Source organism: Gavialis gangeticus, unplaced genomic scaffold (genome assembly GCF_001723915.1).
Source record: "Gavialis gangeticus isolate Ggan-Ray unplaced genomic scaffold, GavGan_comp1, whole genome shotgun sequence".
Taxonomy (NCBI): Eukaryota; Metazoa; Chordata; order Crocodylia; family Gavialidae; genus Gavialis; species Gavialis gangeticus.
In genome coordinates this window covers 79,866,358-79,876,951 of record NW_017728993.1, presented here as the reverse complement: position 1 = coordinate 79,876,951, position 10,594 = coordinate 79,866,358, and positions in this window count along the sequence as shown.

Here is a 10,594-nt window from a genome sequence, read left to right as displayed (position 1 = left end):
GGAAGGAGGGGGGTCTTTGGCCCCCCCCCCCCCCCCCAGTTTCTAGCCTGAACCACTGCAGGCATGTGCCTGCATGTCTGGGATGTCTTGGCAGTTATAAAGTGATTTAGCCTAGCCAGGTTAGATTAACCTGCAAAGACTGAAGCAATTCAGGCTCAGGCTTTTTGAATGTCTGTCCCTAGCCACTATAAACTAATAAGGTTCATTTGTACTCTGAGATGCCCTGTACTGGTACATGGACTGCAGATTTCCACTCAGGCATCAAAACAAATCTCACTGTTTTCAGATCTTTTCAGGCCAGGTGGCTGACTCAGTCCCCCTTATCCCCTTCCCTCATGGAATTTATAGAAATGTTCACTGGGATTTTCCTATTGTGGCTCACAACTTCAGATTATCTCTTGTGATATTATTACTTTTTTGAACCATGGTTACTCATTGTAGATACCCACAGCATCATTTAGTTCATTAAATGCTGGACCCAAACTGTATTAATTTTCTTGCATTTTGTTTTTTGTTTCTGTATATATCTACAGATACCTAGTGACTTTGAAATCAGTTTCAGATAGTGAAGGCATTCTTGTTTTCAGTTTTCTGTCAAACAAAATGTCATCAGATCACAATCCATGCTTCACTTACACTGCTTTGTAACTAAATGGTGCTAAACATGGGTGACAGGCTGACTTTAATTGTACCTTTTCCAAGGTGTATCTACACACATTTTCATTTAACTTATTACATTGAGTACAAGATATAACATTAGCTCTGAGTTTTGTCTGTTCCTCTCCTGTCTGGCTATTCTTTCTGTGCTGTTTCTTACATTTCTTGTATCATGTTAAGAATGTTCAATGTAACATAAATAACTGTTCCATTGTCTTTCAGGGTGATAGTCCATTCAAATTCTTCTGTCCATTGCTCCTACAAGGAAGTAGACTGAGCTAATAGCACTGTTATCATCCTTTTTGTCCATCCTATGCATACTCTATTGACTCTTGTGAACTTCTGTTCAATGACAACATTTTTTGCAGTTCTTAACGTTTTTGCAAATATTGGTCACTATTTGGCTACTCAGTGGAGTGGAATGTGCTGATTTTTTCTAGACTCTGAACTCTGCATGCCTTTCTACCTCTGCTTTCTTTTCTTACAGGATTTAGAATTCTTTATAATGTCCACAGGATCAGCACACTGTCCATTCTCAATAAGTTTCAGTCTGGACTGGAGTTTTCCTTCTGTGGGCAAACTCTAATTAGTTTGTCAAGGGTCAATTCTAGGTCTTAGTTCCAGTAATTTTTCTGAGTGTTTTGTTCCAGACATCACATACAATCTGCTCGTTTTTGAGAGGCTTATCCTCGCAAATTACAAAATTGCTTTGTCAGCCTTCACAAACTTCTATTTTCATCTTTAATTTGTAATCTTTATTCAAAAACATAATGCTCATACGCATGGGCAACTAGTGTCTCCTGAGTCTGGGGGGAGCACCAGATTGCTGCTTTGGTGGGGAGGGACCAGCGGCTGATCACTGAGCCAGCAGCAAAACCAGAAGTGCACTTCCACCAGCACTTCTGGTTTTGCAGCTGGTGCTTCCAGGGGGTGCATGGCTGACCTCAGGGGGTGTATGTGAACTCACATGCACTCTCTATGCGTTGCCAATGCTCGTATGTTCCATTTGTATGTGGAATGATGTACTCCTCCCCTTCCTATATTACAATTTCAAAGTTAGTTTAGTTTGCTTGAATTAACTTAGAACTATTAACAACATCATGTGCTTCAGAACAGTCAGCTTTCCCAAAAATAAAGCTATCTCATGACTGCCTTCCTTTATTCTGGCTCCCGTTTCTTGCAGATATATAGTGAAATGCTTGTTGAAGTCGTCTTGGTTTCTCCTTCACATTTCCAGAGACTTTTATTTCTGGTGGATCCATAATTCTTCTGCTTTTTCATTTAAGTTGTTCCTATTGTTTTACTTTTGGCAACACTGGTTATTCAGAAATCACTTACAGTTAACGACAGAGGCCTGACTTTTAACTGACCAGCACAAGTCTTTGCATAACACAACAGGTGGGTTTAACAGCTTTTGCAAGAGCATCTTAGAGCTACAGTTCCCCACTCTCTTATTTAGACAACACAGGTGAAGAAAGTGCCAGCCCTGAATACATTAAAAAGAAAAATTCAAAGGTCTCCCAGAGCTTTAAGCACCAGCCGAGCAGGGTTAAGAGATGAACATGGCCTGTTCATACTGTCTTCACAGCATCTATGAGTGCCAGTGTCAGAGATAGGATACTGGACTAGAAGGACCATTGGTCTGACTCTGTATGGCTCTTCTTATGTTTTTTTCTCAGAGCCACGGTGAGACTTCATTTCTACCATAAGCCCTTTGAACGCATAGACCAGGGCTGTCCAACTTTTCAGTGTCCTGGGATCCACCTTGCATAGATTATGCTAGAGGAAACTGCATACCATGCAGACCACAATAATATGATCCACAGGCTGTTACCACGTGCCCCCCCACCACTGCTGTACCATGCAAGCACCCTTCCACTACTGCAGTATGCATGTGGGAGGGCAGACCCTCCCTCCCTGCTGCACTGCACTCATGGGGAGGCAACCTGCTGGCCTCAGTTTACAGGCCATGGCTCCCCTGCTGCACTATATAATGGGGTCCCTTAGTACCATGGGCTGGGCAGTGTTGGAGCAGATGCAGCAAGTGGAAGCCAGGAGACCCCAAGCATTGCTGTAGCTGAAGGAATAAGGGAGAGGCCGAATGTCACAGATTAACCCCTCTGTGGAGTTGGACAGCCCTAGCATAGACTAGTGGTGCCCAACCTTTTTGCCCAACAGACCAGATTGGCAATGCCCAGTCTGGCCACTGGTCCTGATCTGGGTACCATCTGGCCAGGCAGAGAGGTGTTGGGGGCAGGCTGGGGAAAGGAGATTGACTTGACTTCATGGGGGGGTGGGAGAGGGGACATGGCTAAGCCCCAACTTGGGTCCATGGGGAGAAGGGGGCATGCCCCGGCCCCAACCCAACCCCTCTGGGGGGGGGAGAGAAATGGGGCATGACCTGGCGCTGATACAGGATGGGGCATGGAACAGCCCTACAAGAAAAGAGGTTGCACATGTATAGTATGGAAATTTGGCAGTGGGACAGGGTAGCCATATTAATGGCTACTGCTTTCCCAGTGCCAAATTTCTGGACCTGTCAGGATCTCTGTGGACCAGATGAGATGGGTCTGTGGGCTGTATTTGGCCAAGGAGCCAGAGGTTAAGCACCCCTGGCACAGACAATTCCAAATACTTGACTGTGCCAACTTAATAATGCTGTTTTTTTGACATATGTTGTTTTTGTTTGCAATATGACGCACACACACAAATAATCCTCGACTACTGCTCCTGCAGTGTAGTTGCCCCACCTTGATGTGGTGTGGGGAGGGAGGAAAGCTGGGAGCATGTGGTGAAGCCACCCCAGAGGTGTTGTTCACTGCTGCTGCAACCTCCTTTGCAAAATGCCGGATCTGCTTCTGCATCTATACACCTTCCATAAAAAATATGATATTAGGTACACATGGAGAGGGTGGTCATATACTAGAGGAACTTTTTTGTAGCATTTATAATGGGTTTGATTCAAAGTCCATTGGAATCAATGTGCATCTGCAATGGGATCCAGATTAGGGAGACTGTAAACTTTGATACTTAAGGGTGGTTATTTTTGGGTGCTCAAGTTCCTGGTAAATTCAATGAATTTATCTCACTTGCATGAACTGGAAATGAGAAATGCAGTGCATATAGCTTGTATATTAGGTGTTCCACCTCTACTACTGTCTCAATATAACCAAATTTGACCTAAAATGGCTACCTTTTTTAGTAGGTTTCACTTATCAGTATTTTTAAGTGACTGTTTGGATATTTGATTTGAGCTTCAATGAAAAATCAAAATATAACATGGTCAGAGAACACATTCCGGTGCAATCTAGGTATTCCCGTATCTTTCAAATGTACCTGCCTTCAGCTTTCTGCTCTTTTATGTAATGGTTAAACATCAATACCTACACAAAGAATAATCTTAACTCACAGCAGACTTTTGACTGTATTAATGGCACTTGTTACCTTATATTTTATTCATTAAATAATGTTTGTCAACATGCTTTGCTATTTTAAACCTTTACTGTAAAACAGAACATTATCACCTCCAAAATTTTGATTCCTTGAGTAAACGTCAATATTAGTGAGTCACTCCATGTTCTTCTAATTATGCTCATTTTTTTATAACAGCATCTCTCTAAAAGTGTCAGCAATACTTCAATTATGGGTAGTGTATAGTGCACTTATTTAGCAAATTTGTCCTTCAAAAAGGTTTTTTGTCTTTAAGGTACAGCTAACTTGTTTCTTTCTGTCAGTGCATGATACAGTAGAAATCTTAAATCAATAACACTTTTTATTCCTGCACAATTGATGCATAACATCCTTCTTCACACAAAGGTTTAATGTGTTGTAAATTAATTATCTGGAATGAATACAGGGTCAATGGACCTTGGTATGACCAGGATGTAATGTTAAAGTGTTCCATTTTCTCCCAACACTGCACAGATCTCTTACTGAGTCTTTTGTATGTGTCAGTTATGCCATCTTCTGCAGTTTGTTCCCCTAAGTGTTGTTAATGCCCCTCTAGGGCTTGATCAATAGGAAAAACTTGCTTTACCATAAATTTGCTCAACAATTTTCCTCCTTCTGAAGAGAGAGCACCTTTATTAGGAGTATGTAATATTCCTGTAAAACTGTTCTAAATTTTAGAATAGTAATACTTTAATAATTTAATAATATAACTTTTTAAAGTTTATAGTCATTCAAAAAAATGATTTTACTTTCCTAAAATAGCTTTTAATTTGGAGCTACACCTCAAAGATTTTTAATGGACAGAGGTAGATGCATGGTAGATTTTATTCTGTGCTTTTACTATTCAAAAAGAAATAATTCATTTGTTGACTGAGCCTACAGAGAGAAGTTTTGCTTTACTGCGTCTTCACAGCAAATTAAATAGAATAGAAATTGTAGTATTATCTGTGAAAAAATGCACACAGAAGTGATTCTAAAACATAAACATTGAAATTAAAAAGTAGGAGTTCACTAAGTTTAAAGTAGTCAATTTCCTTTTAGATAACTGGAGAGACAACGTCTATTATGTTTTCTAACATAGCTTGGCTATTAGTTGTTATGGTAACAAGGTAACCAGGTAGTGAATAGAAGCTGTCCACACAACACAGTGTTATTTGTGATTAAGATAAGAAAAGCTAGCAACAATATTAAAATAAAGATTTTTTTTCACTCTGCGATGGATAGAGAGAAGAATGTTAAATACCATAGCATTTTAATTGACACTAAGTGGAAAAGATGGCACTAAAATATTTAAGTAACAAATACTTATAACCCCACTGTAAGAAAAAAGATGTTACTATAGAAGACCAGAAATTACAACATGGAGCATACTGGTGAGATTCTATGCCATGTACAAGAATGTGTCAACATCACTTTCGTAACTTTGGCCAACATGGTTTGTCTACTGTACACTGAATGATCATGTCATGTTTGTGAAGAGTGTGGTGTAGTGGAATCAAGTCTACTTTACTTTCCTTGACAAAAAGGTCACTGCCACTTGTAAATCTGCTTAACTCCCTGTGCAGTTGTTAGTGTCAAAGTCTGTCAGTTCTGGGGGATGTTAAAATTATAGAACTGTGGTAAGAGCATGTATCTCTAATTCCCATTTGGTACATCCCATGAAAATGTCTCTGATCTTCATGTAAAAATTCTGTAGAAAGTTTTTAATTTGAGATTCCTTCTGACAAAGGCTGTTGGCATTTCAATTCACTTCAGCTTGACAGCAAAAATAAATAGCATTTATCTTTAACTGTATCCCTAATCACAGTCAGGCCAGGCCTCTCTTGTTCTGCTAACTGGTACCATGTAAACCAGTACAGCCTATTCCATGGTTGTGTTGCCAGTGACTAAACTGGCCCCCCCACCTGGGTGAGGAGAGTGTGTGGACATCTGGCAGGAGTTAAAACAAAACCTGTCAAAAGGCGGATGAGCTCCCTGTGAGGCAACATCCATCCATACCTGGAGAGGCTATCGGTGCCACCAGGTCACCAAGAATCATCAATGATGCACAGTATCTAAGGTGTCCCAGTGGTTGCAGAGGTGTTAGGACTGACTTGACTTGACTTGCATCCCTAATGGTGAGCCTTCCTCAATGGTAACTTACAGTGTCTGTATATTACAGCTGTACATGAAATGGCCAGCTCTGCTTTATTTTTTATCGTAAAGATCCACAATTAAGGTAACAATTAAGGGTCTGCATATATTCTCACTATAAATTGCTCTTTGGATAAGCATTCTTAGAAAATTAATTGGAAAAAAACACCTGGAAAAAATGCTTAATTTACATGAATGTCAAAAACACGATGGAACTAACTAAACTCCACCAACTAACTAACCAAAAATAATAATAAAAAAATCCTTCAGTCTAAAATTTAAACAGACATCCCTTCAAATCAAAATTTACTTTTCAAAATATCTCATTGTGTGCATATGTAGAGACTTGTCATTATTCACTGGTTTCATCTTTACAAGCCATTATTGGTGACCTAAAACAGATGAAATAAGAGAGGAGACAGCTGGAGTGCCATTGGTGGAAGTCTCCTGCTGAGTCTGATTGATTACAACATAAAGAGTTTTTGAAGTCTTACGCTGTGACTGCACAGAAGATGGAGCCAAGCTTCTTTAAATTTTAAGCCTTGCACAGTTGAACTGCTTCAGGTGGTTAATTAACTGGTTAACGCAGGATATCTACACTAAAATAAATAGTTGAGTTTTCCATGCAGTGCAATATTTTCATGTTATTTTGCCAGTAAGTTTCTTTTGTTGTGAATTGAGCACTCTGTTGCAGTGAAGAAAGAATAAGAACTTGAAGGGGCAAAGACTAATCTCTGCAGCTCAACATTCAACCCTTGTGGCTCACAGAAGTCCTGATGATGATACAAGCACAATCCTGCAAAATGCATCAGGGTACATGCAGACAATACACAAATCAATCAAACTAGTGTTAGGTTGATCAAAGTTCCTAGCTGTACAGGTGTTTGGGAGGTCAGATTGTGCAAAAATGGCTAGCCCAATCTAATTTAGCTTTCCTTAGGAAATGAGCCAAGTTAGATCAGGAACATGTTAGCCTGATGTACTGCATGCTTGTACATGTGCAGCAAACAGCCTCAGGCCTGGGAAAGTCCAGCTGCTTGTCCCAGCTCCAGGGCTGTGCTCTTTCTACCCTGCCACCTGATTGGGCTGTTTTTAGCCTCCTGACTCCCCACCCTGGATGGACAATCTACCCCCTCAGGGACCCATCATCTCCCCCCTAGACCCACCAATCCCACCAACTCCCCCCTAGACTCAACAATCCCTGCCCCATAGACCTACTAAACTCTATTGATCCCATCTGTCCTCCCCCCCACTGCAAGTTACATAAAATGGGTTCCTAGCATGGCTCCCAGCACTGGCAAACATCTGCACAAGTGGAACATAACTGATGATCATGAGGATGACTTAAAGCTGTGTGATCATAGATCGGGTCCCGTGAACATGTGCACATACTCTCAATGTTAGTGGATAGCCATTTTAGGAAGCAGTGGACCCTCTGTTGGTTGTGATTGTTCTTGTTGCACCTGGTGTGGGTGAATAGTCAGTCAGCTATCCTTAAATGTGACTTGAAGGGAAAAGAAGGATGTAACAAGCCACCAGTTTTTTTCTTAAGAAGTATTTTATTTTCCCCCTCTGCTTTTTCTAAACCAAGGAATGACAAAAATGCTAAGTCTCATTCCTGTTTCATTGGAAATTACCTTTTGCGGACACATAGGTAAGAACGAGATGCTCTCTCAGATCTTAGTTGGAGGCACAGGAGCATAGAATCATTAACTAAAGAGATTTTCTCCTACTATTTGTAAAGTATTTGAATGAACTAAAATCAACAGAGAAAACTAAAAGAAAAAGAAAAATCACTTCGTATCTCTATTCATTTTCACAGTCTTGCTAGCATGTGTATTTTTTAAAATGACATTAAATATATTTTGTTGATTTTAAATATTTTCTGCTTTAAAATTCCCCTTACCCATCCCCACAGTTTTTTGTAGCAAAATTCACTTTTTCACTTTCTTGTCATATGTATTTCTGTTGCTTGGTATTACAAAAACTAACCAAAGGTGTTTGTACTTACATAATTAGAGGTTGAATAGCTGCCTGCCATATCAGGGCTAATGTTTACTGAAGACTCACAATGTTAGATAGAGGACATGTCTGAGAAATGAAAACAAATGTCCTCTTTATCATGGCATTTATCGCTGAAAAATAGAAAATAACATTTTTAAAAAAATTCTCTGTAACCCATTGTCTCTCCAACTCTGTGAGCTTTCTTCAAACACATGTATTTCTAATTTTTATTTTTGATGGAAACAAACAAGGGAAGTAGATTAAGATATTAATATGGAATAATTTACCTCTTTGAACCCTAAATTGGGGGAGAGAAGCATCTGAGTCCACATGCTCCCCATGATGAGTACCCATTGGGTAGGATACTTATTTTTACTGTTAAATAAATACAAAGGATACATATGCAATCAGCAGGGATCCTGGTTTTCTCTGATAAGAAAAAAACCCAAATATTCTGATTAACCCCCCACTAAAATTCACATTGTCCTGTGATTAAAATGAAACACCACTAATATATGCTTATCTATATTAGTGGTGTTTCATTTTAATCATGGAAAAATGGTTTTTGGGTTATTTTTTAAATCAGAAAAATCGGGATTTTTTTTTTTTATTAGAGAAAACCAGGATCCCTGGTAATCAGGTTGTCAAAATTTCACTCCATTTTTAAGAGTTTGTGTAAATCTGTTTTATAACATTTTAAGATTTTTTCTAAAGATGAATTTTGGTTATGGATTTCAGATACAAGATTGGATATACTTTTTAGAGACTATGTAGATTCAAATATAGGAGGACTTGCTTGAACAGGTCATTTACAATGTTTATGCAGAGGAAAGGAATTAGGATCTTAACCAAAGACTCCAACGGTTCCTATAAATATACTTATTTGCATTCTAATTAGAACACATTGGAGCAGACTTGATTAATTGAGTCTGCTCCACATTTTAATTAGAACACTCCTGTGTAGCCTTAGGATCATGTATATTAAGACCCTGCATGTTTCAAAATGGCCACAAGGACACTTTATCTAAACCTTGTTGAATGAGCTTTAGATAAAGCACCCACAAGCACAAGTATAGGCAGCCCAACTGACTTCTGTCTTCAGCCTTGGGATTTTCATTTGATAAGTTTCAATGTTTAATCATATAAAAGGCTTTTCAAGTTTTCCAAATTCACTATGGATTTTCAGTCCTCTTAATCAGTTCTTTCCAATCTTGGGGTCTTCTTTTTCCTGTAGCCGAAGGGATTTGCTGGTACTCTTTCATTTTTCTCTTTTACTATCAGAAACTCCTTCCTGGTTACTTCAAGCCACTAGTTAGTTTCTATTCTTCAGTCTTGTCGAGGTAAATCTATTTTTATTTTCTATTCTTAAACCTTGATAGGTTTATCATTTATGATTTCTTTATAGTAGTATAATTTGGCATGGGCAAGCTGGGCACCAGCCTCAGGTGCTGACTTAGTAGGGGCACTAGAATTATGCCTTATGCTTGCATAGCCAATGCCCCAACAGCAGAAGCAGCCCCATGGCATTGCTCTTGCACCAGCAGCTGGGTGCATGGACAGTGTGCTGTGGCTGTAGGAGCAATAACTGGGTCTGAAAGATCATGCTGTGGCTGTTTTTGAGTCCCTCGTATAGGTAAGATCCCCTTGCACCCAGCCTTGCTCTCAGAACCATCTCCCTTCCGGTGCTCAGTGGCTTCTCCCTGCCAGCCCCTCCGGTCCCACAGGATTTGCCCAAAGCACAGACACTGCCCATTATGCCTCTGATGTTGAAGTCTGCACAAAATTGAAAGAACTGATACATGTATAGTCAGCTCTACCAGGACACAAAGCCCCCTTCAGCTCACTCCTGCAAGTCTGCTTAGCTACATATTCCTTACTCAAGATATTAGTTCAATTGAAGTTATTCCTGTAAAGATTTCTTGGATGAGTCCTCATATGAGTGATCTCGGAGAAATAATCCCACACTACTTGGGTGCTGAGAACTAGTGCATTGCTGGAGATGTCTAAGGGATCTAGGGCGGTTTGAAACTAAATATGTGAAGCATGCATTTGCTAATATCAGGTTACAGCATAGCATTTATTTCAGATATATTTGGGATAAATCTATTTGGTCTCTTTCACACCTTATGTTATTTATGAGTTTATTTTAATAACATTTCAAAATAAAACACATCAAGAAGTAACTATCAGTAATGTAACATTCATAGGAAATAGAATTTTGATCCAGGAATGCTTGGGTTAGTTGATTTAGGGAACCAAACTGGCAATTCATACTCAGGTAAAACTGATGAAATGTGAGTCTTGCTTCAGTAAGGACTGAAACAATGGGCTTAGGCCATATCTTCAGCTG